Source organism: Xenopus laevis, chromosome 5L (assembly GCF_017654675.1).
Source record: "Xenopus laevis strain J_2021 chromosome 5L, Xenopus_laevis_v10.1, whole genome shotgun sequence".
Taxonomy (NCBI): Eukaryota; Metazoa; Chordata; class Amphibia; order Anura; family Pipidae; genus Xenopus; species Xenopus laevis.
The window spans coordinates 123063854-123089089 of NC_054379.1; the positions used below are offsets into that span (position 1 = coordinate 123063854).

A 25236-nucleotide genomic window follows, 5' to 3' on the forward strand; every position below is an offset into this window, starting at 1 on the left:
CATATATAGTGAATAAAATACCCCCTCTCGTAAAATATAAGGATATTATAAGTTACAGAGGAGTTCCATATAAAAGCAGGAGGCTGAATACCAAGTGTTTTTCTACAGGTCATGGAACGCCGAGGTGACTTCTAATCCTCATATTTTGCAATGGGGATATGTGATTTATTATAATACACAAGTTTCAGTAAGTCATGTGACAGAAATGACATCACTAAGCACCGTTTATAAGGATATCATTTATAAGATATTCATGGCTCTTGTGTATTATAGAGTTTATAATACAGGTATGGAATCTGAAACTCTTTATGAAGAAAGCCCTGAATTATGGAAAGGCCGTCTCCCATAGACTCCATTTTATCCAAATAATCCAAATTTAAAAATGAAAACAAACATATTTGAGGTTATCTCAGCTACATACAATATAAACCTCTACAAATCTGGGAATAGGGCTTGGCAAGGAATGTCCCTATTCCGTGATCAAAAATCACTTCTGCATGATTGTTTTTTTAGATGCTGCCCTTATAAATAATGGGCCGGATAACTGATGGCTTAATCACAGCATGTAATAGTAAAAGCAAATATGAAGCTGTAGATACAATGATATCCCTAACACAATGGAGCATGGAGGTTTGTCTGGCCTTAGAGAAAGACAACAGGAGACAAATAAAAAGCTATAGAAATCTATAAAATTGCAGAAACAATGTGTGTAAACGATCTGCAAAGCTAAACGTCATTATGTAGCATTAGCGTTATTGGCAGTGAGTATTTATCAGAAGCAAAGGGGGATACTTAGTGACAGGCAGAATGAAACAAGACGAAGGAGGGGAAGCATATAAATAAATAAACTGCTCAAGGATTTTAAGAGTCCTATTGATGACATTAACAGGGCAAAAATGGCCTATAAGGAAGTGAAATCCATTAGGGGCTGAATTTTTTTTGACAAACACATTATTGGTAGATAAAATGACTTCCATATGATGTTTGTCAGATGTCAGTGCAAAGGATATCTATATTTCATAGACATATCAAAAATAATGGATCCAGATGGCTCGGAAGCTGCAGAAATCAATGTTCACTTTGTAAAAGTCCTTCTGAATGGAAAAGCATGAAATGTAAAGAGGTGCTGATATCATGACCGGCACCCTACTTTTATTTATCAGGTGATCATTGCTCGTTGCTCTGTTTCCAGTGTCGGGATATCAGGAAAACTCCCGGGGGACCCAGGTGTCAGTGGGCCCTCATGCTGCTAAACATTTGGCCTATTTCAAAGCCATTCCCTATTTCTATGAGACCAAAGAGGTGAAATAGATTGAATAATAGATTATAATATGTAAAGAAAAGAGACTAGGAGAATAGAGGTTGAGTGAGGAGAGGAAGAATAATAATACTGAGGGTGGGCCCCTGATCTAAGGTTTTTGGGTGGGCCCCTGTTGTCCCAGTCCGACACTGCCTGTTTCCTAGAGAATATGGGACCAGCCTCAGCTTGTTGTGATACAGCTGCATTGTATGTGATACATATGGAAGCCCCAGCTTATCTTTAGGTGATCATGTGGCTTGCTCTAAGGGAGTGAAGGATGCCACAGGGACTTTAATACACAATATAAAAAATATACAGCTGTAGGTAGTTTAAATGAGTTCATCATATATATGTGAATGAGTTCAATTATTTCAAATCAGGTGAACCAAATGCTTTTTTGTCTGGATAAAGTAAGTATCATTTAGTACAACGAACACTAAGCGCTTTCAGTATGGCGACTCTATGGTTTCATACAAATTGGCAGTAAACACATCCATATAAAATCCAAGCAAGAACAGATCTATAGCCAGGCGCATACTTACTACTCTGTCTTGCACGGACACCTAAGTCACCAGATATATCATGTAAAAAAAAAAAACACATGCAAAATGATAATCTAGTTGTATAAAATACCTTCATCTGGAGCATACCAAAAATTAGAGGCACATTTATCAAAGGTCAAATTTCAAATTCATGTAAGTTTTTTTTTAAACTTTTTTTTAAAATCGGAATATACTCAAAATTCGTTTGGGGGTTATTTAATAAAAAAAATCGAAACATCTAAAACTTGCACAAATTTTACAGGCTTGAGAAAAGGCATTGGCCCGAAACGTTGCCTAGTTTTTTGGCACAATAAACCACTTTTCACAGGATTCGGAGTGCTGCAGTGTGTGTTCCTTGGAGTTATAAGTGGGTCCCTGGCAGGGGGACCAGCAGCTTGCACCTGACGCTACAACAAGTGTTGAGTTATAGTTGAGCATCGCCCGCATTTGGTTATACCAACAGTTATAGGCACATTTATCAAAGGTTGAGTTTTTTTTTTATAACTAATAAAATCGGAATATACTCAAAATTCGATTGGGGGGTTACTTAATAAAAAAAGTCGAATATCTAAAACTTGGACAAATTTTACAGACTCGAAAACTCGATTCATGTTTTTTCTCTGAAAAAACTTGAATGTCAGGAAGGCTAGTAACATGTCCAAATTGGTCCCTTTACCTCTCCCAACTGACTTATACATGAAGCGAGCAGGTTTTAGGTGGCGAATAGTCAAATTCGAATTTTTAAAGGGCCAGTGTTTGAAAAATAGCAAAATCCCAATTAAAATTCAAATCGAGTTTGGATAATTCACAATTCAAATTTGAGAGTTTTGACCATAAAAAAAATTCTAATTTTCAATTCGACCCTTAATAAATCTGCCCCTTAAATTAAAGTGTGCAATATTCAAAGGTTATGCCGTTTGATGAGCACATGCAAATTACATTTGTCTATGCATCGACAGTCAAACTAAAAGAGAACAACAAATTTAGTGTGTGTATGTGTGGTGCATGAATAACATTTGACCCCTGTTTATCACCCAAATGTGGGCCCTTTAGTGATTCTTGATATAAACTCCTTCCTTATATAAACTAAATTGGAGCTTCTGCAACACACACACACACACAATGTTGCACTGTATGAATGCAGCAGGGTAAAAGTATATCATATTTAAATTCATCCCTTTATTTGCATTTTATTCCTGACCCCATTCTCTGATGGAGACATCCAGCTGGTACTAAGACTATGCCTATTATTACTATTAGCTGGACTAGGACTAGTCCATATTATACAGTGCTACTTAGTCCACACACATTGTAGTTCGGCAGAAGGTACTAATAACAACGTGCCACTGGGTGGCACCATTTTGCCAGTTTTGGAATGGCTTGCTCTTAAGGTTTATAAGTCTAAGGCAAGTTTTTAACAACTACAAGCTATTGTGAGTTCCTTAATATTATACATATTACAGGTATGGGATCCATTATCCAGGAAACCCATTATCTAGTAAGTTCTGCATTATGAAATAAAACTCCCATAAACTCTATTTTATTCAAATGATCACATTTTTGATAAAACAATACATTGTAGTTGATCCAAAATAAGATATAATTAATCCTTATTGGAGGCAAAACTAGCCTGTTGTGTTATTTAATGATTGAATTATTTTCTAGTAGACTTAGGATATGAAGATCCAAATTACAGAAAGATCCATTATCTGGAAAACCCAAAACCTGTATACGTTTAACCAGCCAAAACAATGGTATGTTTTGCTAAATCTGTTCTTGGAACAGAATATTCTACCTGCTAATAGATGATATTTTTTGATGAGTGTTTGGAAGAGCTATATAAAGAAATAAAAGAGATACTGACACCAGAAATTGAACCCTTTTTTTTTTTTTACATCTACCATAAAATTGACTTTGAATGCTTTTTATAATTTTGCCATAAAGTATTTGCCCAATGCTTTTACATTACCTGACTCCCTGTGATCGCCTATGAGGGGGCTGCCATATTTGTGCAGCAGGAGAAACATTCACATTAGAAACTTTAACGGACAGGCTGAGATGGGACAGTCAGGTTGGCAAAACTGTCAGGTTTAGGAACTTCAACTAACAATTACTTACAAAAACAAACTTCTCAGCAAAAAACAATCAGCGTGACCTATAGGTAACTTTTAATGTACATTCATATTTTAAAAAGTAGTTTGTTAGTGTCAGTATCACTTTAAGTTGTAGAGGTCTCTCACAGCTCTCAGTGACAATTGTTTGGCTCTCTGTGTACCAGGGTTATGCTGCTGAACCTGCTATTACAACTGAGAAGTTGGTGAGGTTAAGAGCATTATATCAGCACTAGGGCATAACATGTGCTAGAATCTGTTGATGCACTAGGTATGGGATCCATTATCCAGAAACCCATTATACAGAAAGCTTTGAGTTACTGTAAGGCTGTCACCCATAGACTGCATTTTATCCAAATAATCCAAATTTTAAAAAAAATATTTATTTTTCTCTGTAATTATACACAGTAGCTTGATATAGTAGCTAAGATATAATTAATCCCTATTGGAAACAAAACCAGCCTATTAGGTTTATTTAATATTTTCTAGTTGACTTAAGGTATGATGATCCAAATTACGGAAAAATCCGTTATCCGGAAGACCCCAGGTCCCGAGCGTTCTGGATTACATACCTGTGTAACAATAATATGAATGTTCATGTGCAGTCTCTGAGCCCCATGAATACGTTTATATGCATATGGTAGCTGCACCTATGTTATAAACACTTGAGACCTAAGTGATAAATGAGACACCACTACTTAATAAAATGCAATTATTTTAAAATTATCATACAGAGTAAACACAATTAGAAATTTTAGAGTAGAGGTGTGCAGTTTCTTGTGTGCCTACAGCTGCACTTTATTTACACTGTTATGTGACACTGTTCTGGGCCTAGTGCAATCCATTCATGTCAATGGGAAACATTCAGGCAGCAAGAAACTTCTGTTAAAGAAGTGTGTAACAAACGACAATCTCAAATCCAATTCCTCCCACAGCACTTTTCAAGGGAGCACTATTATTTGTGCCTCATTTTATACAATTCTTTGTGCTCACCTACCATCAACAGCCTGCTGAATTCCACGAGGCGATGCCTGGTGCTCAGACTGTGATGCAAGGAGTTGCTATACTCCATTTTCCATATCTTTATAAATACAATAGGCATTGCCATTTTTACACTGCAAATATCATGAAGGTATAAGTTGAGCACCCCCTGCTGTTACACCTAAAGCCTTTATCTTCTGACTCTATCTTGCTTTCAAATGGGGTCACTGACCCCATCTAAAAAACAAATGCAGTGTAAGGTTACAAATGTATTACAGTGCTACGCAATATGTTGGCGCTATATAAATACATGTTAATAATAATTGTTATTGCGACTTTTTATTACTCATCCTTCTATTCAGGCCTCTCCTGTTCATGTTCGAGTGTCTTATTCAAATAAATGCATAGTCACTAGGATAATTTGGACCTTAGCAACCAGACAGCCGCAAAATAAAATGCTAAATAGCTCAAATATATTGTTATTGCAACATTTTATTACTCATCCTTCTATTCAGTCCCTCTCCTATTCATATTCCAGTGTCTTATTCAAATCAATGCATGGTCTCTAGGGTAATTTGGACCTTAGCAACCAGACAGCTGAGACTGCAACCTGGAGAGCAGCAAAATAAAATGCTAAATAGCTCAAAAACCAAAAATATTACAAAAATTAAAGCCAATTGCATATTTTCTCAGAATATCACTGCCTACAAAATATTAAAAGTTAACTGAAATGTGAACAATCCCTTTAATAGAACAGACGTGTAATTCTGTAGAGAAAATAGAGTTTCTTATTTGAAACTTGCATGAATAAAAGCCAACTGTATTAGCTTTGTTGGAATATTCATAGGACTGTAGCCAATAAGACAGGACATTTTGAAACATACATTTATAGCACTGGTTTAGAGCTTTCCAAAGCTTATTATTAGTTATGGGCGAATTTATTAGCCAGGCATGGATTCGCTGTGAATTTCCTGAATTCGCTAATGGTGAATGTTTTTGCGAAACTGCTGCGAACATTCACTGTGGGATTCGCTAGTTGCACAGCCCACACTCATTTGATCTGTCCTGTTGTGCTTTGAAACAGCATCACATTTGGACATCAGGAGCACAGGTCTAAACACTGATTTATTGAAATGTCACATCCTGAATAAATAAATAAATTCACAACAAAACAAGTGGCTACCCAAGGTATCCCAATTGCTTGACAGTAAATAGAGCTAGCTCCAATGTAAAGTTGGGCCGAGCAGGAGAGTGCATTAGAAGCTGCGTGGGGATAAATGAGAGCAATTAGAGGAGTAATAGAAGGCAGAATTTTGTGCTGCTGCTAGCTGTCCATTTCCATTTGGATTGTGCATGGACACTAATTAACATTCTGTAGATGGAAGAGTTGAATGTTTCCAAGGAAGCGGCAGATGAATGCTGTCTGTGTGCCATCTCCAAACACCCCATAACTGCACACAAGCTGTCAGATGAGACTGTGCAGACACTGCAGGGCACATTTGTCACTGGGGCTAATATCACAGATACACTGCTCCTTTTTTTTCTCAGCACACAAAAGATATGAAATTCAATGCTCAATTTACCCTTGTCTCGCAGGAGATTTTTCCCTGCTAATTGATAGAAATTAAGCCATTAATCAAGCCACTAGCCATCATTCAAACCAGGGAAGATGAATACAAACTTTCATAATAACCACCTTCCCCATTTTAGTGTTCATTAGCATTAATTTTTAATGCAATTATGCTATTCTTTTACGCTGAGCTCATAAATTACGGCTCTTTTGTTGCTGGTTGGCCTTGTAAAATCCAAAGTAATGCTTTGTGCTGTGATCTGAAATGCAAATACTGGGCCTCCGTGCTGCTGATTCTGTATCCCCAATAACCTCTGTGCACTGGCTATGGAAACACACAGGAATAGCTCCACATTCCCACACATTCAATCTTCACCAGCTGCATTATTCCAAGCACAGCAGCCACACACAGAACAACGTGTAGGCAGGAGAAAGCAAACTCAACCTTAATTTATGCTACTCCAACACACACATATCAGTTATCCATCTTAATAATCATATATGTACATCTCTAGCTCCCCAGAAAGCTTACACACCTGTCATAATGAGACAGAGTATAATATGCTGGTGGCCCCTTATTGGACCCCAAAACTCTAAACTCTGCCTGGGTCATACCAAGCACCCTACAACCATGCATACCTGCAGCAGCAATTACATATTAATTCCGTCCAGGGTTTCCTGATGCCCAGGGTTGTACCAGGAAAAAACCCAGTTGCCTCAGCTATCGGCCCAGACCTGCTCCCTGCCCAAATCACATCACTGCTCCCCCCAAACTCTCTCTCCCGCCCAGGGGGTTTGGAGAGGGGTTGCGGCAGGGGTGGGGGTCAGTCCAACCCTGCTTGTGCCTTTGGTTGGTTGCTAAGTGTGTGTTGGCAGTGTGGCTTAATGCATTAACACAAGAGGTATATGTAAAATACATTCCCTGCGCCTCAGCATCTTTATCTATCTAATCAATTAGGGGGATAATAGACTGTTTTTATACACTTTTATGTGAACTAAAGAGTTGCAGTTCCCGTTTAAAGGGGCAGCTTACCTTGAAAAGTGGTTTTAGTTTTGTCAACACTCTTTTGTCAGTCAGGTATGAATCTATAGTAAGGGTTTTACTAACGCTACATGAGTTGTTGCTGCAGTATGGCTATGCTTTTGAAACTAGGGTTAGATGATGGTGATGCAGTCAGGATGGGAATAGGACTAAGGCTAGATACAGAGTGTTTTTGGAATAGGGATGAGACTGGGGTTGGCTAGTTAATGCTGTTGAGGAGGAGATGAGATTAGGATTGTTTTTGGAAGTCACTGCACAATTATTTAGAAGTGCTCCAGGGCTGAGATATGAGCAGCTCTTGGGAGATCTCCTTGGCGTCCTCTTTTTGGTAGAATGAAGCGGACAGGACACACACAGACTACAGTGTTGAATATAGCATCATGAGTGAAATCCCTGCAGGCCCCAAAGGCGAATAAATAGGGATCTGACTGCAAGAATCGCTAGTCATCAGCATTTCACACAAGGTACTTAACGATATTGAACTTAATCTATTAACAAAGGGTTGCTCTTCTTTTTACCCAGCCACTAAAGTGGGCACCTTCATGCTGATTGACCTACAGAGGTTTTTTAAGGCTCCTGTGCTTCAAGGTACAGTTTATGGATAATGAGGGATGTGATAACCATTGGATGGTTGAATCTGATGTATTTTTTATGTATTGTTTGTCAACACTATGCACACCCTGGGGAAACAATGATACCATTAAAGACAATAAGTATGTGACTGACACATACAGATATAACAAGAATTTGTCTCAAATGAAATGCACCTTTTTAATGCCATGCAGGACAAATCAATTGCCTTTAAGCGAGCAGACAAAGAGGGTACACTAGTAATTATGGACAGAGCGTATTATGTCCAGGTAATATTAAGTCAATTTAGAGATTAAGTGATGTACTGTAAATTAAAGGGTGACCCCACTGTTGAGCTCCAAAACTTAATCCAAGACATTTTGTTAAGGTACCAGAAGAAGTTAGAAGAAGGTAGAAGTGGTCAATCGATCACAATGGAGTGATCTTCTTTCATCATTTTTTCCCTTTGCGCAGGAGCTTTTTCATTCTAATATGCATCCGGTGGCCTCAGGATTTTGAAGACAGAAGAAGAGTGTTGATCTGTGGTGCCCACTGGGAAGACTAGGCTGGGGCAGTTTTCTGCTAATAGGTGCACTGCCCAGGGGTATCGGGTAAGTTAACACAATCACCTGGAGGTGCAAAATGTTTAGCATGAAGGATGGCATGTACCCATGTGGAAGGTGTAAACAAAACCATATGTTCACACATCCACATTTTGGTATATTGGTCTATATGAGGTTTTTTTTTTTTTTAAGGAACCTAGTGTTATTTAATGCATTTGTTATTTATTTGAATTGTGACCTACTACTAGTGTATTGTGACCTACGGTCACTGTAATTCATCCTTTACTGTACAAGCTAATCCAGACTAACAACCCATGGGGCCATTTTCAGCAGTCTATTTAAGATGGTGAAGAAATTCCTGAAACCACCCATTATAAAATAAATAGGTGCAATTTATGCAATTGCAACATTAACCAGGTGTGAATATGTTTACAGAAAATATGGCAAATCTCCATGAAAGTTTTACCTTGAGAATTGTCATTTTTTTCTTAATTTGAAATGTCCTTGTTGCCTAATATTGAAATGAAAATGAAAATGATTTACATATTTGTGAAAAGGAGTAAAATGTGTAGCATCGCAGCTACAGCTAAATTTTTACACTTCTAATATCCTGAAGGTGTAACTTGTGCTCCTTTTGCTGTTCAGCCCAGGTACAACATGAAAAGTTCATTTTACTGAAGCAAAAAGCCTTCCAGTTCTATTGCTCCTGTCACACTGAGAGATACAGTGAACAGGGAAGAGTCAAGTGACACTTATTGATTCAGTAAAATTCATTTTTGCTGTTCTGCCCTGCCTTTTAAGCCAGGTTTAACAACAGGGTGTACTCAGGTCACCAAGGTCGGACTAGGCCGGTGGGAAACCGGGAAAAAACCCGGTGGGCCTCGGCCCTCTTGGGCTCCCACCGGCCCAGAACTGGTCCTAGATTGGCCCTGAAAAAAACCAAAAAAAAAACCAAATTGTGCGGTGCAGTGTGCTTGCCGCTAGCGCATGCGCGCAGCGCACCAGCTTTTGCGCATGCATGTGGGGGCCCCCAAGGTTCAGAACCCGGAGGGCCTCAACTGCACCATTCCGACGCTGCAGGTCACACCTTCATAATATTAGCGTATATAGTATAAACTGCTAATATCATGAAATCAGTGGCGTAACTATAGAGGAAACAGACCCCACAGTTGCAGGGGTGCCCAGGGAAAAGGGGGGCCCAGACTGTGGGGTCTGCTTCCTTAATAGTTACGCCATTAATAAAACCCTCTCCTTCCTAGCCACTCTCTTAACTGGGATGTGAGTCGGTTAGGAGTGGGTGGAGTTGAGGTAGGTGGTGGGTGGATGGAGGTGGGGCATGGGCAGGACGGAGGAGGGATGTGGGCTAAGGATGGGGATCGGAGTAAAGATTTCTTTGCAGGGGGGCCCAGCACACTCTAGTTACACCACTCCGCACCAACCAGTATATGTTGGTATAGAGATGTCCCCTGAACAAATCAGAATGATGAAAGAGGGGAAAAAAAAAAGTTAAATTTTTAATTAGGCCTTGTAAAAGTTTGTGTGCTGTTCTCCAGATCAATAAATTTCACAGATCAAATTATAGTGAAATATGACTGAAAACAGATAAAGTTTCTGGGCTTTTTGTAAAACCTATAGAATAACAGACTGGAATGAGCTGTTATAGGAAAACAATACTGGCGGAGAGTTCAAGTGACATCATAAAAGGGAATGCTGAAGGTCGAGCAATTTGTCAATGTCTATAGACGCTCCAAACATTTCTTCACTCCCAGTGGCCGATGCCTATTTTTATATGTACAATTTGCTTTAAAGTATTGATATTCTAATTTAGCAATATACATGCTGCTTAAGATCAGATTACATCAATTGCATTTATTGTTTCTATTGGAAGAATGAGGGGGTAAAATGAGGAATGTCAGATTGGTGGTGACATTCAAATAAGCAGTTGATTAAAAACTTGATACAATAGTGGGGCTCGTTTATAAATACTGGGCAAATTTGCCCCTGGGCAGTAACCAATAGCGACCAATCAGTGATTTGTTTTTTTTTCCATTCAGCTGCAGGTTGACAAGAGGAAGCAAACATCTGATTGGTTGCCATGGGTTACTGCCCAGGGGCAAATTTACCCAGTCTTTATAAATGACCCCAGGTTCTTAAGGGTATCTGTACTGCTGGCAAGCAGGGTTAATATTCATTTGTTAATCAAATAGAGTGCTGATGACACTGAAAGCTTAAAGAAACAGTACCAACAAATAATGAAAGTGTTTTAAAGTAATACAAATATAATACAGTGTTGCCCTGCACTGGTAAAACCGCCGTATTTGCTTCAGAAACACTACTATTGTTTATATAAATAAGCTGCTGTGTAGCAATGGGGGCAGCCATTCAAAGGAGATAAGGCTTGGGTTACACATCAGAACATAATGTTATCTGTTATCCACTATTTATCCTGTGCCTTTTTTCAGTTTCCGCCATTGCTACACAGCAGCTTGTTTATATGAACTATAGTAGTGTTTCTGAAGCAAACATCAGTTTTACCAGTGCAGGGCAACTCTACATGATATTTTTATTACTTTAAAACACTTTCATTTTTTTGGTATTACTGTTCCTTTAAATTCCTATGTATTTCGGCAACTGAAAACCCCCATACTCTCCTCTGTTGCTAGAGGAGTTAAGGCCGGAGTGCCCATACTTTAGTAATGTGAGGTCTACTTTTAGTGATGTTGTCCCAATATGATCTACATCCATAAAAGCAATGTTAGCATCCTGTTCCATGGAAATCATTACTTAAATATTATATTGATTTATGAGAGAATGTATATTGCTATATTTAACAAAAAAATATTTATTATGTAACCTTAACATAAATATCTGAATAAAAAGAATGTAATAGAAGGGTGATTTAGACAATATGTTTGTTGACAGTGTCTTGAGATCTACTGATCCCCAGTTAAAGGTCTACTGGTAGATCCCGATCCTCCTTTTGGGCAGAAGAAGAATGTTGGGGCAGTAACTATGATGGGCTCCATCTCCTTGACAACATCATATGGAGGGTTATAGGTCACTCTTTAATAGGCACAGTTAATCATCACAGGTTTAAATTCTATTTTGGAAGGCGTTGCCATCAATGATGGGTTAGGCTTTCCTAACCCACTAACAAGTAGGGGGTAAGGGCCACACAGACAACTACTTCCCAAACCGTTTCTTTTAACCTACCCCCTGGTAATGATAATAAGGTAGACCTTACTGACCATCACAAAATTCAGTTTTTGATAAAATGCAATGAACAAAATGTTTCAACTGCCTGTGCCTGCCCAGATAAAGAGTAGGGATCGAACTCACTGTAAGTAAACTCAATCAATTTGAGAAAAATCTATACCCACAATTATCTTAATTAGACAAAGTAATGAAACATTTAATTATTAGTGTGCTCTTCTCTGGGAGAACCTAAGATGAACAAATCCACTGTATTTATAAGCATAGTTTATTAACCATTAGTTTTCCTTACACTGGCCATAAACAACACCACATTCCTTTTCTGGGTTTTTGTGTTTGTAGATTTCTTTGCAATGTATTCTATGTCTTTTTATGCCTGGATGAACTAAATGCCAGTCCTTTATACATAAACCACAGTAATATGCAGTAAGTAAATGGAGGGGATTAGCCTATGCTGGTCTGTGTATTCACAGTATATACAGTATCTATTTATTTATGCCTTCTAGAGGGCGCTGTTTCATACACAGTTTGGTAATCTGGCAACATGCCATTTTGTTGATCACTTGTTTCATATATCAAAAGTATGATGGGAATTTGTATGTCTGGGCATATATGTTATTAGTTGTACATACATGTAACATCTATTTGTACAAACATACAAACATTAAAGGACCAGTGCCATCAAAAAGCTCATTTTTTGGTGTTGCTCCAGAACCTACAAATAAATGAATTATTGGCAACAAATTCCCTATTTTATATGACCCCAGTTTATCTTCCTGTGTAAAAAGTAAACCCATTGTATTCTACAAATCGTATCGTCTAACTGCCATGTAAGTCTGAACCTTTTCTCCTGGCTTACCCGTAGCTAAAAAGCAGCTTACTTTTAAAAACTAAAAGTACACCCATTTGGAGTGCCAGATGATTTTCTGGTCACATTAGTACCACAATTTTGTAGAGGAATCATCATTTATATGAATGAGTAACACTGCAACTGTTGATTTAAAGATGCTGTTATATGAAGGGCTGCAAAGAGGTGTTTCCACCACCAATTCTGGGGTCCAGCTGTCGCTGTATTAACTTTTTCCCTGTATCTCACCCGTCTTTTTACTTTTTGACACACCGGGAGCGTTTAACGAGGTATTTTTCTAAAAAGACAATGTTTATTAGAAAAAGTTTAAAAGGACTGTTTTTAAACTTTTTCTAATAAACATTATGGGGGTTATTTATCAAAGTCCGAATTTATCTCAATATTTTCTGAATAATTAATACACTTTCCTGAAAATTTTGTTTGCGGGGAAAAAAGCAGAAAAAAAACTGTGTAAAAACAGATTTTCACCTTTTTTTTTGAGATTTTTCATCCGATTTTCATTATTTTTACGGATTTTTCACCAGAAAACTCAGATTTTTGGCCGAAAACTTTGGGGTATTGCCAGGTCCAGACTGAGAATTAAAACAGGCCTGGCATTTCAGGTACATAGAGGCCCAATCAGGCCACACAGAGGCCAAACAGTCCCCATCAGCCCACTAAATACTGACTTTCTATGGCACCTTATAGCAGCCCCTCTGGCATTTGCCAGAACCCACAGATTGCCAGTCCGGGCCTGGGTATTGCCAAAAACCTTCTCCCATTGACTTATATGCAACCTCGACAGGTCTGAGTTGCCGGATTTTCTGATTCTGACTTTTCCATCCTCAGGGTTTAATAAATTCCGAAAAATTTGTGATTTTTATATATATAAAAAAAAAAATCTAATTTTTCGTGATTTTTACATTCGGAGTTTAGTAAATTACCCCCTATGTCTTTTTAAAAAAATACCTTGTGGAAGGCTCATGGTGTGCACTCATTTTATACGGATCCGTTTTTCGTGAGTAGCACCTGGGTTAATAGTTAAGCAGAGCGGTGTGCAGTTGAACAATGAAAATATATATATATATATATATATATATATATATATATATATATATATATATATATATATATATATATATATATATATATATATATATACAAATTCCAGGAAATGCCAGCACTCAAGAAAAAATAAATAAATTTGCCTGGGTGCGCGATCATAAGATAAGTCATACAAACCAAAAAAGGATCAGCACTCACAGGGCTTAAAAATAAAATAAATAATTTTTTATTAAAGAGCTATGGACTGATGTTTCGGCTCTTCCAGAGCCTTTCTCAAAGTAGCCAAACAAACAGTGAAGGATGTTTAAATACATGTACTGGCGGGAAAACACAGCAATGACTACGTACATACATCGTCATAAACTAAGCGACTCAAACTGTTGCAGTCTTACACTCCAGAAATAGTTAAAACTTACCCATAAATACATAAAGCGATAAAATTCTACATGTATCCTAGTAACAGGTAAGAGTAAAAACAAATCAAAATGTAACTTTCTAATCACTAGTAGTAGGTAATATTGTATCATTCTCGTAAAGATCACTTCATGTTGCTAAACTCTGTGACCTGTGTTACAAAATGTTAAAAGATGAGAAAAAAGATCTAATAAATGGCTCATGGGTATTCATCTCAAGGTCCTAGATCTCTCTATTATTGCCCAACTGCACTATGCTTATCCACATCCCATTTGCACGTCAATACTGCCAAACAATATCTTTTCTTTACTAATATATTGTTATTTTTTAGCTTTATAACTCATACTCCACTTTCAGATAATCAGTTTCAATGTTTAAATTGTATTAGACCACTAAAAGCCTGCATGTAGAAGACACACTCATGTTATAATCGCTCATTTCCCATGTGCAATAATTGGCCATTATGCATATTCCTTAATTACCCCATGTGTGTATAATCCGTAACTACATTTATGTGTAACCATAATAATAAAATATTTCCAACTCGATCTATTTAAATAGATATAGCACCACTGTGGTATTAGAAAGTAAATGTGAATTAATATCTAAAAATACATTTAAAATACATCACACATTGCATAAATATCAGCACCCTAATCTTCAAGAAAATTTAGTTAATTATTATAGTGTCATCAAGTAGAGGACCTGTATAGAATATAAAACAAACAAAAATAATTTAAAGATTCTAAATTAAATAAAACATAAAAAATACATATAAAGTGAAAGAATCGATGTAACCCCTTAATAAAAGTATGGAGTAATTAGTAGTCATTTCATATGCCATTATCTGGTGTCTGTACACTTATCCGATAGAGTGATACACCCGTGGAAGTTCATATGTGGATATGAGGTCCGCCGGTCCATCTTCCAAAGTATAGGTATGGATCATAAAGTATATTTGCTATATGGGTATCCCCTAGTGTAATACTGCACCGTCCCCATCAATAGGAACATATATTATATAGTGGACTGCAGATCGACCGAAGGCCCCTTCGGTCCTCCCATGTCTGCGAAAAAGTAAGTCATAATGTCCACTACGGGTCATGCTTCTAAAAGTCTGAAGCTCCCAGGGGGCGTTTAGAGACCGGTAATCTATCCCGGTTACATACCTGGGTTAGGATCCTTCTATATATATATATATATATATATATATATATATATATATATATATATATATATATATATATATATATATATATATATATATATATATATATATATATATATATACATATACATACATATACAACGTACATACATAAACACAGCACATATATTGCATCATCTTGAATGCATCTCAGCAGCTCAGACCTGCCTATGGGAAATCATGATATATGAGAAATACTTTCTCAGGTGTCTTTATGGTACAGTAAATTAAGTGTGGAAATACCTGAGAATGAGAAGAAAATGCAAGAACTTTCTGTGACAATTGTAGTGCAAAAGATGAGCCTTTTTTTTTTTATAAATAAAAAAAATGACAATTAAATATAAATGTAACTGCTAAAATCAGTGTCAGTCTGTTCCCTTTCTACGCCCTATTGAAGCAGTTTCATTAGTTGGCTTCCTTTCAGACAGACCCCATTCCCACAATCCACCGAGTGTGCTGTGATTAACAGGAAAAAAAAAACCAGAATTAAGGAAGCCTGCAAGGCATTGTGGGAAATAGGAGTCTTGGCTGGATGAAAGCAGATGACTGTAACACTATCTCAATGGTACATGTAGTCACAACCAGCAGTGTAGAGAATATCAAGGGATATTTACAAATACTAAATCAATGACATTTAATACATTATATACTGGAAAGTTGATTAGAATTACATTTTCTTTCATTAAACTTGGGCTTACATCTCGTTTAATGCTTAATATTATGAACTTTCTCCAGATTTAATTCTATGATTTTTAAACATTAGTTAAAATGAAAGGTTTGTGGACTGTGGAATAAAGTCAAGGTTCTTCGGCTCTCGTAATTACACAGACAGCTCTTATGATGAAACCAGTGCACTTGAAACTGCAGGAGAAAACCTCTCATTTATTGGCCATTTAATTCAGAAGCTGAGTTTTGGCCTTTTACATTTCCATTAATTTGCACGGGTGACTCTATTGAGATTTTCATTAGTGCAAATTGTTAGCCCTGGGGAATCGGTTATGCAAATATTGGTGTGTAGCTTTGGCCTGTTAGCTATCAATTCAAATCAGAAAATCAATGGCCCTAATAGCTCCTTATTACCCAGTTGATACATTTGCAGGCTTGACTTGAGCACTGTCAGTGAATAATCAATTCTGTCCGAACCTATTACCCAATCACTGCCAGAAAGCGTTTCATAATAATGTACTCGCTTATTTATAGATATGTTTTGAGGCACATTATTTTTTTTACCCTGCTAATTCAAACAGCTTAATGAGAAATAGCAAATGAAAACTGCACTGTTTTTTTTTTGTATTTTATTCGTCCTTAGCCAAGAGACATAGGGAGGCCGTATATTCATCAGTACCCAGCAGTACAGTACTGTACACAAATTATCCACTACACAGCATTCAGAAAAGGGGCTTGTATTTTATGAGCAACGAGCACAGAATTACAATAATCAGTAAAGGGTGTCAAGCTCGAAGGAATCCGGTTCTTGTATAAATAAACCCAACCATACTATTTTTTTTCTATCATTTTCCACTTCTAAATAAGTCCCTTGCTTTTTGTTTTTATTTATTTTTGCTGGGATGTTTTCTGTTTTACTAAAGTGTTCATAAAATGTAATGCTTTAAAACTGCTTTGGATTTGTTACCTCTGCCTTGCTAAGCTTCCTTTCTCAATTATGCTGCTAATAATTCCTGATTTGGGCTAAATCCTGCTTATGTTAATAAACTTGATTTGCTTGTGCTGTTTTCTGGAAACGGCAAGAATTTCAGCCATAAAGCATTATTGGACAGCCGTTTTAGTAGTAATCATTGCAATAACAGGCACTAAACATCCCCTTTTTAAGTCATTTTTGTGTTCTGTTATTACCCATGCAAGAGACCTCTCCAGTCAGAAAGTTCTTGTACTGGGAGCCCTTCCCTCAAGTGAAGTCAGTGCAGTCACAATTAAAGCACCATAAAGTCTAAGGTTAGGGCCACATGTGTGACATGTCACATGTTCACCCCACAGAGCCCTATCTCTCAGTGTGTTAGAAGCAAACTACCAGTGATCCCCAACCAGCAGCTCATGAGTAAACATGTTGCTCACCACCCCCAATGATGTTGCTGCCTGTGGCCATGTTAAAATTGACTTGGGGGCATAAAGACACAGTTATACTCCATTCAGAGCGTCCTGCAATCTATCAATTCACAGCCCATATTTGGAATCTGCAAGGAATTTTTTCTTCCATGTGTGGCTCTCCAAACATTTTTACATTTGAGTGTGGCACATGGGTAAAAAAGGTTGGGGATTCCTACTCTAAGCTGTGCACTCATGCAAGCACACACAATTTTTCGAAGCCAGCACATAAAGTGTGATGTGTACAAAGAATTCTCTGCCAAAATACAAAAAATATTCTGACCTGAGCTCACGGTTTTTAAAAATGCACAAGTTTAAAATGTACACAATTATGATATTTTTTTGTGTACATAGCCAAGAAGGAAATAGAGGGAACATTGCCTGCAATGGCATTACTGAATAGTGATGTGCAGGTCAACCAGAATAATACTCGCTTCCGACCCTAACTCACCTGTGCGCAACCCATAGAGTCACTTGTATTTATAGACCTCTATATTATCTCTTTTGTTGGAGGATGTTGGACCGAACCCGCCCAACCCATGGGTAAACCTGTAGATTTCCCTTAAAGCAATATTACTGATGTTACTGAGAAGCTTGAAGTGACTGGTTGAAAAAGCCGATACTGTACATTAATGTAATCGAAGAATAAACCAGAGCCTTGGGGCAGATTTATTAAGGATCGAGATGTGTTTTCCATGAAAATTCAAGATTTCTAAGTTATTTTTTTGGTCAAAACTCACATTTTGGGTCAAAAATTAACTTGAATTTCTCAAGATTTATTATACCCCGACCCAGGAAATAGCTAGAATCTGAAAAAAACATCTAAAACCTGTCGAGGTCATGTTGGAGCCAATGGCAGAAGTCCTTTGAATCATCTGAAGATATTAATAGCATTCATGATGTTTGAGCTTTTTTGGAGGGGTTTGCCCGAAAACTCAATCAATTCAAGTTCATTCAAGGTATAAAAAACTTTAACATTCAACCTTTGATAAAAAGTATGGAGATGAATAAAGAGGAAAAAAGAGAAGAAAGATAAAAAGAAAAACATAGGGGCAAATTCATCAAGGGTCAGATTTTTGGCCGAAAACTTTGGGGTATTGCCAGGTCCAGACTGAGAATTAAAACAGGCCTGGCATTTCAGGTACATAGAGGCCCAATCAGGCCACACAGAGGCCAAACAGTCCCCATCAGCCCACTAAATACTGACTTTCTATGGCACCTTATAGCAGCCCCTCTGGCATTTGCCAGAACCCACAGATTGCCAGTCCGGGCCTGGGTATTGCCAAAAACCTTCTCCCATTGACTTATATGCAACCTCGACAGGTCTGAGTTGCCGGATTTTCTGATTCTGACTTTTCCATCCTCAGGGTTTAATAAATTCCGAAAAATTTGTGATTTTTATATATATAAAAAAAAAAATCTAATTTTTCGTGATTTTTACATTCGGAGTTTAGTAAATTACCCCCTATGTCTTTTTAAAAAATACCTTGTGGAAGGCTCATGGTGTGCACTCATTTTATACGGATCCGTTTTTCGTGAGTAGCACCTGGGTTAATAGTTAAGCAGAGCGGTGTGCAGTTGAACAATGAAAATATATATATATATATATATATATATATATATATATATATATATATATATATATATATATATATATATATATATATATACAAATTCCAGGAAATGCCAGCACTCAAGAAAAAATAAATAAATTTGCCTGGGTGCGCGATCATAAGATAAGTCATACAAACCAAAAAAGGATCAGCACTCACAGGGCTTAAAAATAAAATAAATAATTTTTTATTAAAGAGCTATGGACTGATGTTTCGGCTCTTCCAGAGCCTTTCTCAAAGTAGCCAAACAAACAGTGAAGGATGTTTAAATACATGTACTGGCGGGAAAACACAGCAATGACTACGTACATACATCGTCATAAACTAAGCGACTCAAACTGTTGCAGTCTTACACTCCAGAAATAGTTAAAACTTACCCATAAATACATAAAGCGATAAAATTCTACATGTATCCTAGTAACAGGTAAGAGTAAAAACAAATCAAAATGTAACTTTCTAATCACTAGTAGTAGGTAATATTGTATCATTCTCGTAAAGATCACTTCATGTTGCTAAACTCTGTGACCTGTGTTACAAAATGTTAAAAGATGAGAAAAAAGATCTAATAAATGGCTCATGGGTATTCATCTCAAGGTCCTAGATCTCTCTATTATTGCCCAACTGCACTATGCTTATCCACATCCCATTTGCACGTCAATACTGCCAAACAATATCTTTTCTTTACTAATATATTGTTATTTTTTAGCTTTATAACTCATACTCCACTTTCAGATAATCAGTTTCAATGTTTAAATTGTATTAGACCACTAAAAGCCTGCATGTAGAAGACACACTCATGTTATAATCGCTCATTTCCCATGTGCAATAATTGGCCATTATGCATATTCCTTAATTACCCCATGTGTGTATAATCCGTAACTACATTTATGTGTAACCATAATAATAAAATATTTCCAACTCGATCTATTTAAATAGATATAGCACCACTGTGGTATTAGAAAGTAAATGTGAATTAATATCTAAAAATACATTTAAAATACATCACACATTGCATAAATATCAGCACCCTAATCTTCAAGAAAATTTAGTTAATTATTATAGTGTCATCAAGTAGAGGACCTGTATAGAATATAAAACAAACAAAAATAATTTAAAGATTCTAAATTAAATAAAACATAAAAAATACATATAAAGTGAAAGAATCGATGTAACCCCTTAATAAAAGTATGGAGTAATTAGTAGTCATTTCATATGCCATTATCTGGTGTCTGTACACTTATCCGATAGAGTGATACACCCGTGGAAGTTCATATGTGGATATGAGGTCCGCCGGTCCATCTTCCAAAGTATAGGTATGGATCATAAAGTATATTTGCTATATGGGTATCCCCTAGTGTAATACTGCACCGTCCCCATCAATAGGAACATATATTATATAGTGGACTGCAGATCGACCGAAGGCCCCTTCGGTCCTCCCATGTCTGCGAAAAAGTAAGTCATAATGTCCACTACGGGTCATGCTTCTAAAAGTCTGAAGCTCCCAGGGGGCGTTTAGAGACCGGTAATCTATCCCGGTTACATACCTGGGTTAGGATCCTTCTATATATATATATATATATATATATATATATATATATATATATATATATATATATATATATATATATATATATATATATATATATATATATATATATATATACATATACATACATATACAACGTACATACATAAACACAGCACATATATTGCATCATCTTGAATGCATCTCAGCAGCTCAGACCTGCCTATGGGAAATCATGATATATGAGAAATACTTTCTCAGGTGTCTTTATGGTACAGTAAATTAAGTGTGGAAATACCTGAGAATGAGAAGAAAATGCAAGAACTTTCTGTGACAATTGTAGTGCAAAAGATGAGCCTTTTTTTTTTTTATAAATAAAAAAAATGACAATTAAATATAAATGTAACTGCTAAAATCAGTGTCAGTCTGTTCCCTTTCTACGCCCTATTGAAGCAGTTTCATTAGTTGGCTTCCTTTCAGACAGACCCCATTCCCACAATCCACCGAGTGTGCTGTGATTAACAGGAAAAAAAAAAACCAGAATTAAGGAAGCCTGCAAGGCATTGTGGGAAATAGGAGTCTTGGCTGGATGAAAGCAGATGACTGTAACACTATCTCAATGGTACATGTAGTCACAACCAGCAGTGTAGAGAATATCAAGGGATATTTACAAATACTAAATCAATGACATTTAATACATTATATACTGGAAAGTTGATTAGAATTACATTTTCTTTCATTAAACTTGGGCTTACATCTCGTTTAATGCTTAATATTATGAACTTTCTCCAGATTTAATTCTATGATTTTTAAACATTAGTTAAAATGAAAGGTTTGTGGACTGTGGAATAAAGTCAAGGTTCTTCGGCTCTCGTAATTACACAGACAGCTCTTATGATGAAACCAGTGCACTTGAAACTGCAGGAGAAAACCTCTCATTTATTGGCCATTTAATTCAGAAGCTGAGTTTTGGCCTTTTACATTTCCATTAATTTGCACGGGTGACTCTATTGAGATTTTCATTAGTGCAAATTGTTAGCCCTGGGGAATCGGTTATGCAAATATTGGTGTGTAGCTTTGGCCTGTTAGCTATCAATTCAAATCAGAAAATCAATGGCCCTAATAGCTCCTTATTACCCAGTTGATACATTTGCAGGCTTGACTTGAGCACTGTCAGTGAATAATCAATTCTGTCCGAACCTATTACCCAATCACTGCCAGAAAGCGTTTCATAATAATGTACTCGCTTATTTATAGATATGTTTTGAGGCACATTATTTTTTTTACCCTGCTAATTCAAACAGCTTAATGAGAAATAGCAAATGAAAACTGCACTGTTTTTTTTTTGTATTTTATTCGTCCTTAGCCAAGAGACATAGGGAGGCCGTATATTCATCAGTACCCAGCAGTACAGTACTGTACACAAATTATCCACTACACAGCATTCAGAAAAGGGGCTTGTATTTTATGAGCAACGAGCACAGAATTACAATAATCAGTAAAGGGTGTCAAGCTCGAAGGAATCCGGTTCTTGTATAAATAAACCCAACCATACTATTTTTTTTCTATCATTTTCCACTTCTAAATAAGTCCCTTGCTTTTTGTTTTTATTTATTTTTGCTGGGATGTTTTCTGTTTTACTAAAGTGTTCATAAAATGTAATGCTTTAAAACTGCTTTGGATTTGTTACCTCTGCCTTGCTAAGCTTCCTTTCTCAATTATGCTGCTAATAATTCCTGATTTGGGCTAAATCCTGCTTATGTTAATAAACTTGATTTGCTTGTGCTGTTTTCTGGAAACGGCAAGAATTTCAGCCATAAAGCATTATTGGACAGCCGTTTTAGTAGTAATCATTGCAATAACAGGCACTAAACATCCCCTTTTTAAGTCATTTTTGTGTTCTGTTATTACCCATGCAAGAGACCTCTCCAGTCAGAAAGTTCTTGTACTGGGAGCCCTTCCCTCAAGTGAAGTCAGTGCAGTCACAATTAAAGCACCATAAAGTCTAAGGTTAGGGCCACATGTGTGACATGTCACATGTTCACCCCACAGAGCCCTATCTCTCAGTGTGTTAGAAGCAAACTACCAGTGATCCCCAACCAGCAGCTCATGAGTAAACATGTTGCTCACCACCCCCAATGATGTTGCTGCCTGTGGCCATGTTAAAATTGACTTGGGGGCATAAAGACACAGTTATACTCCATTCAGAGCGTCCTGCAATCTATCAATTCACAGCCCATATTTGGAATCTGCAAGGAATTTTTTCTTCCATGTGTGGCTCTCCAAACATTTTTACATTTGAGTGTGGCACATGGGTAAAAAAGGTTGGGGATTCCTACTCTAAGCTGTGCACTCATGCAAGCACACACAATTTTTCGAAGCCAGCACATAAAGTGTGATGTGTACAAAGAATTCTCTGCCAAAATACAAAAAAATATTCTGACCTGAGCTCACGGTTTTTAAAAATGCACAAGTTTAAAATGTACACAATTATGATATTTTTTTGTGTACATAGCCAAGAAGGAAATAGAGGGAACATTGCCTGCAATGGCATTACTGAATAGTGATGTGCAGGTCAACCAGAATAATACTCGCTTCCGACCCTAACTCACCTGTGCGCAACCCATAGAGTCACTTGTATTTATAGACCTCTATATTATCTCTTTTGTTGGAGGATGTTGGACCGAACCCGCCCAACCCATGGGTAAACCTGTAGATTTCCCTTAAAGCAATATTACTGATGTTACTGAGAAGCTTGAAGTGACTGGTTGAAAAAGCCGATACTGTACATTAATGTAATCGAAGAATAAACCAGAGCCTTGGGGCAGATTTATTAAGGATCGAGATGTGTTTTCCATGAAAATTCAAGATTTCTAAGTTATTTTTTGGTCAAAACTCACATTTTGGGTCAAAAATTAACTTGAATTTCTCAAGATTTATTATACCCCGACCCAGGAAATAGCTAGAATCTGAAAAAAACATCTAAAACCTGTCGAGGTCATGTTGGAGCCAATGGCAGAAGTCCTTTGAATCATCTGAAGATATTAATAGCATTCATGATGTTTGAGCTTTTTTGGAGGGGTTTGCCCGAAAACTCAATCAATTCAAGTTCATTCAAGGTATAAAAAACTTTAACATTCAACCTTTGATAAAAAGTATGGAGATGAATAAAGAGGAAAAAAGAGAAGAAAGATAAAAAGAAAAACATAGGGGCAAATTCATCAAGGGTCGAATATCGAGGGTTAATTAACCCTCGATATTCGACTGGGGAATGAAAATCCTTCGACTTCAAATATCGAAGTCAAAGGATTTTGCGCAAATACTATAGGAATAATCGTTCCATTAAATCCTTCGAATCTAACGATTCGAACGATTTTAATCCAACGATCGAAGGATTATCCTTCGACCAAAAAAACTTAGCCAAGCCTATGGGGACCTTCCCCATAGGCTAATATTGGGTTCAGTAGCTTTTAGGTGGCAAACTAGGGGGTCAAAGTTTTTTCTTTAAGAGACAGTACTTCGACTATCGAATAGTCGAACGATTTTTAGTTTGAATCCTTCGTTTCGAAGTCAATGGTCGAAGTATCCAAAAAAACATTTAGAAAATTCTTCTATTCCTTCACTCGAAATTAATGAATTGGCCCCATAATGTAGTAGGTTTGATTTACTGACTTGTAATATATATATATATATATATATATATATATATATATATATATATATATATATATATATATATATATATATATATATATATATATAGTTAAAAACAGCTTATATCTTGAAAACAAAAACATTATGCAAATGCTTATAAGAGCACCCTGAACAATTTCACAATGATTTGTTTTGTGGGTTTAAATTGCACTTAATTCATGAAATGATTTGAGCTATTACAATGACTTCAAGATGTAGGAAACATATAAATGTTACAGTATATACAGTATAAGTGAATGGAGGATACTACACATGGCTTTGCTACATTTACATGGAAACACAAGACAGAAACCTGAAGGGAAGACACTTGCCTGGGGTTACTGTACTTAAGCAAAGAGCTAGGAAAGTACAAGCTAACAGGCAGGAAAATGCACAGACAAAATAATTTATGGCTTCTGGCTGAGTGACAATGAACCTCATGAAAAAAAGACTCATCAGTAATATTCAAGCCTTCATCAAATTTACCTGCTTGCCATCAGTACGTAAAATGATGAGTAGCCCACTCAAGTCATTAGAGCAGAAGGGAGCAAATTGCTGAAAATTAGGCTTTATGAATGAGTTAAATTGAATTAGTGCACGATGCTACTGTTAATCTTTGTCCCATTAAGTTATGATAACAATGTTCCTAATGGCTGCACAATCTTGGCAGCATGCGTGTAATGTGAACACTAATCAGGATCACTCAGCAGGTCAGCAGATTAGGATCAGACTTGCTGGCAGATGCTCTGATATTCTCTGGGGAGCTTCAAAACAGCACCAGGTGACAGATTCATGTACAAACTGCATAGAATCATGTGAACACACACATTTATATTGCTATACAAGTATCTGTAAACTTAAAGCTACATGGCAAGTT

General features: G+C 36.8%; 1 protein-coding gene across 1 annotated transcript in view; it reads right to left on the reverse strand.

The window, feature by feature from the left end:
* The window catches only part of rsrc1.L (arginine/serine-rich coiled-coil 1 L homeolog), a gene marked incomplete at its 5' end in the record, with an annotated part of 180982 nt that overhangs the window by 6452 nt on the left and 149294 nt on the right, over positions 1 to 25236 (reverse strand).